The following is a 7,913-nucleotide window of genomic DNA, read 5'->3' as shown; positions in this document are numbered from 1 at the left end:
AAACTAATCAGCTATTCCTGCCGTTCAGGGCAGGCTAGTTCGAGTTTTGAGCATTGGGTGGTGTTGTTCCAGCTGAACATGCTACGATTAACTGTTGCTTTAACTTCTTTACACCATCCTACGTGAGATCTAGAGGCCTTCATTGCACTTTATGAAATGGTGATGGTGTACAAACACTTATATAGATTATATACCATACATTAAACAAATAAACAGAGTCAGAATAAAACACAAATCTTATTGAATTAACTCAAAAGAAAGATCAGATGAAGGCCAATTAATTAGATTCAAAACATTTCTTAAATTGGTTTTAGCAGAAGAATCTATCATTGAATGCAAATAATGGAAGAGTATTATATTATTTGCAAAAAAAAAAAAAAAAAAAAAAAACTAAATTGGACTCTGGACCCATCTGATAATGTAAACAATAACTTTAATGCTTTTTTGTCAGAATTCTTGTTAATATTTAATTAATGTTTTCCAATGAAAACCATTAGTGGGAAGACGAGAATTACTAAAAACTCCTGGCGTACTACGGAGATAAAAATTTCAAGTATAAAAAAAAGAGAGTTACACAGCTTGGTCAAAACAAACAAATCACCATTGCTTTTAAAATATTATAGAACATACAGAGGAATATTTAGAAAAGTTGTTAACAATGCTAAACGAATGTTTAATGACGAACTAATTTCCAAGTCGAGAAATAAATCTAAGGCTGTCTGGTCAGTCGTTAAATCTGAATTGGGATTCGGTCAAAAGGAAAAAAGTCTTGGACAATTAATTATTGACAATGATACAATATCTGATCCAAATAGAATTGTTCAAGAATTCAATGAACATTTTGCTTTAGCTGCAGAAAAACTTAAACAAACTTCCAAAAGTATACCCTATAATGAGCATATGATTTTTCATAATATGAAACAAACGCCTCATGAATTCAAATTTTTAACTCTAAAAAACAAAGATGTATCAAAAGCCATAATGAAATTAAAAAATACAAATTCCACAGGATGGGATGATGTTCCTACCTTCCTTATAAAAAAAGTGAATCCCTACATCTGCACCCAACTATGTACTCTAATTAATTTCTCTTTTATGAAGAGCGAATTTCCTGACAGACTGAAATATTCTGTGATAACACCTATCTTTAAAAATGGAAACAGAACTCACATTGAAAACTATCGCCCAATTTCAGTCCCATAGTTTTTTTAAAAATTTTTGAAAGTGTTGTAAATTCTCAGTTGACTGGATATTTGGAACAATATGACTTATTTCATAAAAATCAATTTGGCCTTAGGAGAGGTCATGACACTGAAGGGGCCCTGGCTCAATTGGTAAATGAGGTTTCTCAAGCCTTGGATGAGTTGCGGGCCACTGCTGGTGTGTTCTTGATTGCGTTATACATAACAATCTTATAAACAAAATTGGAATTTTATGGTGTGAGAGAATTAAACTGGTTTAGGTCTTATTTCCAATCTAGGAAACAAAAAACTTTGATTAAAATTGGAAGCATAAAATATGAATCTGAATGGAAGTCTGTAAGTAAGGGGGTGCCTCAGGGATCCATTTTAGGCCCAACATTATTTTTAATTCATATAAATAACCTACAGGAAGTAACAGATGAAGGTTTAATATTGTATGCTGACGATACAACAGCAATAGTAAAACACCTAAACACTGTAAGTTTGCATTGTAAAATTTCATCACTTATCTTAAAATTAAATAATTGGTTCAATCTATATGGTTTATTTTTAAACAGCAAAAAATCAGAAATTGTTCATTTTAAAACACACCAAAATAAATCTATTCTTCAGACCGTGAATTCCAATGATGAATCGGTAGGTGTTTCTAATACAGTAAAGTTTTTAGGATTATACATTGACGAAAACATTAATTGGAAACATAATATTGAAAAATTGGAAAATAAGCTGAGCTTTGCGTGTTTTGCCTTAAAAGTTTTACAAAATATTGTGAGTTTTCAAGTGATGATGACAGTGTATTATGGTTATTTTTTTCCTCACATGAAATACGGTATATTGGCATGGGGTTCTTCCTCCAAAGCAATTTCTATTTTTATATTGCAAAAAGAGGCTTTGAGAATCACAAAAAAATTAAATTTTAGATCATCCTGTAGGTCTATATTTAAACAGTTAAATTTATTGACCATTCCGTCACTTTATATATATGAGGTCTTAATGTATACCCATAAAACTTACTTAATAATATCACCACAAAAGATCATGATTATAATACAAGACAGAGAGACAGACTTACATACCGTACCCAATCCATAGAACTAAATTATTTGAAATGTCCCTTTATTACAAAGGACTAAAATTTTACAATAAAATTCCAATATCTCTACCCTCTTTGCCTCCAGAAAAGTTCTCTATAAAATTAAAACATATTTTAATAGAGAAAGAATATTATTCAGAAACTGATTTTCTAAATGATGCAACCTTCATTAATTAAATTACCCCCCAACCACATCAAAACATTTTGATGTATATATATATATATATATATATATATATATATATATATATATATATATATATAAATAAATTCCACTGTATTTATTTTATCACTAATTATTTTTAAATGTGTTTTATGTTTTGTAAATTATTTTATTTTAGTGTAATAATAGCTACATCTATCTTTATTTAATTTTAATATGAATTATAATCAGTACCTGTATCATTAGAGTTTAATGTTTTATATACTTACTGGATCATTGTTTGATTAATATTGATTATTTATCAATGAATTGTTAATTATCTTTATAACTTTTTTAAATTAGGATTAGTATATTTTAAACTATATTGACGAGTCACCTGTTCATTGTAGATTTTATCTACTACATTTATGTAACGTTACGTGACAATAAATTTCTGATTTCTGATATTAATATGAATTTGAAGAGTGCTTGGTTGTGTTTGAAACTTCACAGTCATTTAAAATATAATCTTGAGGAACTGAATATATCCAGAAGGATTTCGTAAAAAATGTCGAATTTCGGCACTTGAAAGTATTTGTAAGGATTAGTTTGATAAGCACAAATAATAAATCAACATTAATGGAGATACCCAAGCAAAACCAGACTACCCAGGCAGGTTTTTTTTGTGGGAGTGCCGATGACCGAACGGTCTAAGTCGTTGGACTTTGGGTCTGAGTTAGAGATAGCGCAGGTTCAAATCCTGTCTGTGACCATTGCACTTTTTATCAGTACCATCAACCTTGCACTGTATTGACTCTCTCTCTTATTCTGTTTGATAAGATCCTCGCACAGGTCAGTGGCCCATGAGGACAGACAGAATGAGGCTTAAAAGGGGATCGGTCTCCTTTAATTAAAAAAAAAGATTAGTACAACACCCTCAGCACTTTAAGTGGAACTCTCTACCTTAAATCTTATTTCACTTTCTGAAAATGGAGTAATGAATAACTTTTTTCAATTCCAGACACACAACAATTAACTCGCTCACGAAAATGTAACGGTTTTATATTTAAAATCTTCTTGGGTAGACAGTAGACAGTAGACAGTAGACCAGTAGACAATAGACAAATTTCTTTATTTACATATTCTTCAAGAACAGTAATAGAGTCACATGTGTTTAAACATAACAGTTAAATATATTGCAATTATTGACAAAAGATGATGTCAGGATGCGTCTTGGAATCTCCATTCTTCCCCGCACCATTCTAGGAATTCTGCAATAGTGTAAAATGGCTGAGGTTGTGGAGTTTCCTGTTCAGAGCTTCTCCCTTTAGTCTTTTGATAGTGTCTGGTTGAGTGTTCCATAGTTTCGGCTGATGTAAGATGGCTTTTTGTTAAAAAGTGCTGTACCATGTGGAGGCAGAACAAAGTCGGCTGGAGTGGAGGTCTTTCCTTGTTTGGAGATTCAGTTGAGTACGCAAAATTACTCCTCGAATGTACAGCCCAGTAACCTGTAGTATGAGCATCCTGTTGAGATTTCCAGTGGAGGATCCACCCCAAACAATAAGCCCGTACCTCATATGGGTTTCCACAAGGGACTGGTATGCTGTCATTGCTGCCTGAAAATTTCCAATCCATTTTATCTGTAGGACAATATATATGCAAGTACTGATCTTTTTACAGAGGTTGTCTTCGTGCTCAGTTCAGGTGAGATTCCCATCCAGAGTGACACCAAGGATTTTCTGTGGTTTCCAATTGTTACTTCAGATATGTTAGGAATGTGGTCCTTTCTTTTACTGAAATTTACTTGTGTTGTTTTTAATGGGTTAACAGCCTGGCCATTTTCTCAGCAATACTTCAGAGCCTTATTTAGCGAGTTAGATGCAGTAATATAATGATTTTCCTTTCGGGAACCCATGTTGAGATTTGGTGATTAGATTTAATTGCTCTAGATATTTCATAAGTCTGTTAAGAACCACTTTTTCCATTATTTTTGAAAAAGTAGAAACCAATTACATGGGTCGATAACTTTGTACTTCAGTTGTTGATCCTTTTGTGTTTTGGATACACTTTGGATATTTTCAATGCAGTGAAAAATTGACCAAGGGTAAATGATTTGTTTATAGTGCTCATTAAATGTGGTGTTAGTTCTACAGCAGTGTTTTATGAGCATCAGCGAATATTCGTCCATTTCATTCAATGGTTTTGATTTAGGGGAATTTATGATGACACTTCTTACTTGTCTTTATTGTTAGTTGAGGTTAAAATTAATGAAGTTTGGCACACATATATTTTAGGCAGGTTGTCATTTTTGTTTCTTAGGGTTTGTTGGTTCTGTTTTAAGAGTCAATTCAGCTACCTGAGTGAAGAAAGTATTGAAGTGTTCTGCAACTTTGGCATCACTACTTCATTATTTGTTATAATACAGATTTCAGATTGCACAACTGTTGTTGTCGTCAGTTTCTTTCACTGTTTACTACACTCCATAGGGCTTTGCTTTTGTTGTCAGCAGATTCAATAATGTGTGCATTTGAATGTTGTCGTAGTACTCTAAGTTTCTTGTCATTTCTTTGTTTGAAGGTTGTTTTTGACGATGGAAGGATTGTGAAGGAAACAGGATTTTCCAGACATTTACCATTGTTCAGTGATACAAAAACTCAGTAACACTACATTTCGAGATCTGCAATCTCGACACATTACCTAACGCATAATTACAAACTAGGCTTAGATAATCAAATCATACCAGAGCGTTGTGACACGCGTAAGTCAGGAATCACAACCACCATGTTGTACAAGTATGTCAACTTCACTAACTCTAAAACATGCACTTAAAAAAAAAAAAAACTAAAACACAACACTAATTATTAAAACTGAACTACAGAATGCAGGTCACAATAGGTCTGCATTCGTCGACCAACCATATGAAACATAATTCATTCAACAGCATATCGAGGCCCTGTTAAACTTTGACAGTGATGTGACTCTGAAAGGTTTTACAATTGATATTACAATTTATTAATAAACATACATTTATTCAGATATATACATTACTGAGTTAAATATTTACATTATAATAATAACAACAACATTCAATATTTTACAAGGTAATTTTGTGAAACCAAGTCTGTAATAGAAATCACTATCATTATTATTCGTTAGTTGCATAATTTTACTAACTTAAAGTTTATTAATTTGCATAATACTTTGCTAGCATTACACCCAAAGAGTGGTTCTACATGAACTTTCCAGTTATTAATGTTGATGAATAACTTGAATTTTTCTTTACGAATATTTATTTATTGAAATTATATACAGGACGAAAGCTTGTTAGTTTGTTTCATTCATTTCTCAATTCAGCAAATTTTGTAATGGTCTTTTACATTGCACTGCGTTTAGAGACATTTTCACCACTTGCAACAATGTTAAATATTAATTCTCTAACAATTTAAAATTATTTTTACTTTTTACAATTTCAAATTATAAATTGGTTCATCCAATATACAAGCTTGTGAACACGATAACTATTATAATTTAAGACGGATTTATTTAAAACCTATTATTTTATAATTTATTCAAGTTATATCTATAATGTGATATGACAGTAGTATTTACATGTTCATTATCTGAAGATAGTAGTCGTTGTGTTGAAACATTTTTTACAATAAGCAATTTTAATAAAGGTTTCAAGATGGTGACTGTTCAGAAGGTATTGGTTATATCGAATGGTGTAGCCAGAAAAAGGTTAGGAGTCAATTAACAGGAATGTTTAATAATAACAGACTCATATAGTTTACAATTTATTTGCACAGATTGTCTTCTTAAATACAATATGCATTCAAACGTTTAAGAGATCAATTAAAAACTCTAAAATATTTGTCATTTATGTCCTGAGTATACTAGTTAAAAAATTTAATGTTCCTTAGGGACCCAAAAATACAAAAAAATCAACACAAAATTACACAAAATTTTAAAAGATCTTGGTCTTGATCAAATAAATATAAATTTGGTTTTTAACTACTGTATATGTTAGAAGTTACTCAATAGTTGTCATGTACTGTAAAACAAGCCAACAGGATTACAAGGTAAGAGTGTGCTAGATGATACAACGTGTCATGTAGCAAAGTTAAAGTTGCACGCAGAATTTAAAGTCTGTATCTCATTTCTTTCTCTATATGTCCAACAAACAGACATGAGATAGAATATAAATTTTTCATGCCCTTTGAAGCTTCAATGATGCACCGTCAAAATACCATCATAAAATACGATGTTGCTTATGTAAAATGAGGTTACATGCAAAATCTCGAGTTTTGGATCACTTTGTTCTTGAAATACACTATGGAAAACATACATAGAGGTAGAAGAGAAATTTTGTCAGCCCCCTGAGTAATAGCAAAACAGATAAAATTTAAATTCTGTACTTCAATTTATTTTCACAATATCTCCATTTGCTAATGCTTAGCCAAATCACATGGACTGAAATTCACCATAATCAAAATTGATGTTCTTCATGTGATGACTATTGTTTGAATCGTTATTGAGATATTCTGCAGACAGTTACACTAAGCTGATGCTCAGTCAATAAGGTTACACCGTCTCCGAACACCCGACTTGTGGTGCTCTCCCGGGCATATTGCAGCCTCTACGATACTTCTACTTGTGGTACATTTGTATCTAACGCTGTGGGCAGTAGTAGTTCGCAAATGCGCTGCCGAGCAGTATACACTGGGTATGTTTATTTTGTTTCGAGGTGCGAGTTAGCATTGCGATGTGCGCAAATTTTAACTATCGCACAGAAGGCGTGATAATTTAAATAATCTTCCAATTGATTGCGGCTAAAAGGTATATTCTTTATATATAACATAATGATATATTTCATATTACTATTATTTTGGCTGTAATGTACATATATAAAGTACTTTTTAACCAAAATTGTAGCTGATTTATTAGTGTAGCATGTTGAATTTGTACTGTTCTTAATAATATTTCGCTTCAGAATTTTGGGAGATACATCCCCATACCATTCCTATCTACATCATTGGTTATATTGTATCTACTAAATATTATGGAGCAAATTGAAAAAGGTGTTGCACATCTCGGCTCATCTAGGCTTATAATACGAGTAACATGAAACCCTCTTCACCACCCTCTCATCTCTGGCTCTTGTGAGATTATATTGTACATAATTTGGTATAATTTGTAAATCAATAAACAGTAAATTATAGTGTACCAAAAACTGAATATAAATTCTTAGAAATAATTTCTGTGCTTATAACTATTTATATTCTCAGGTCTTAACATAGTAGGCTTCTATATTTTTGGAGACAATATAACAACATGCTAGCAATAACAGAACCGTCATAGTTACTACCTTGTATAAATTAGCCTTGGAAACTATTACCCTAATGCCCTAATTTAATAATTCAAATTCACACGAAAATATACTGTGCCGGAGAGATATTTTAAGTATTTGCTATTGAAA

Source organism: Homalodisca vitripennis, chromosome 4 (assembly GCF_021130785.1).
Source record: "Homalodisca vitripennis isolate AUS2020 chromosome 4, UT_GWSS_2.1, whole genome shotgun sequence".
NCBI classification, from domain to species: domain Eukaryota; kingdom Metazoa; phylum Arthropoda; class Insecta; order Hemiptera; family Cicadellidae; genus Homalodisca; species Homalodisca vitripennis.
This window is presented reverse-complemented; position numbering follows the sequence as displayed.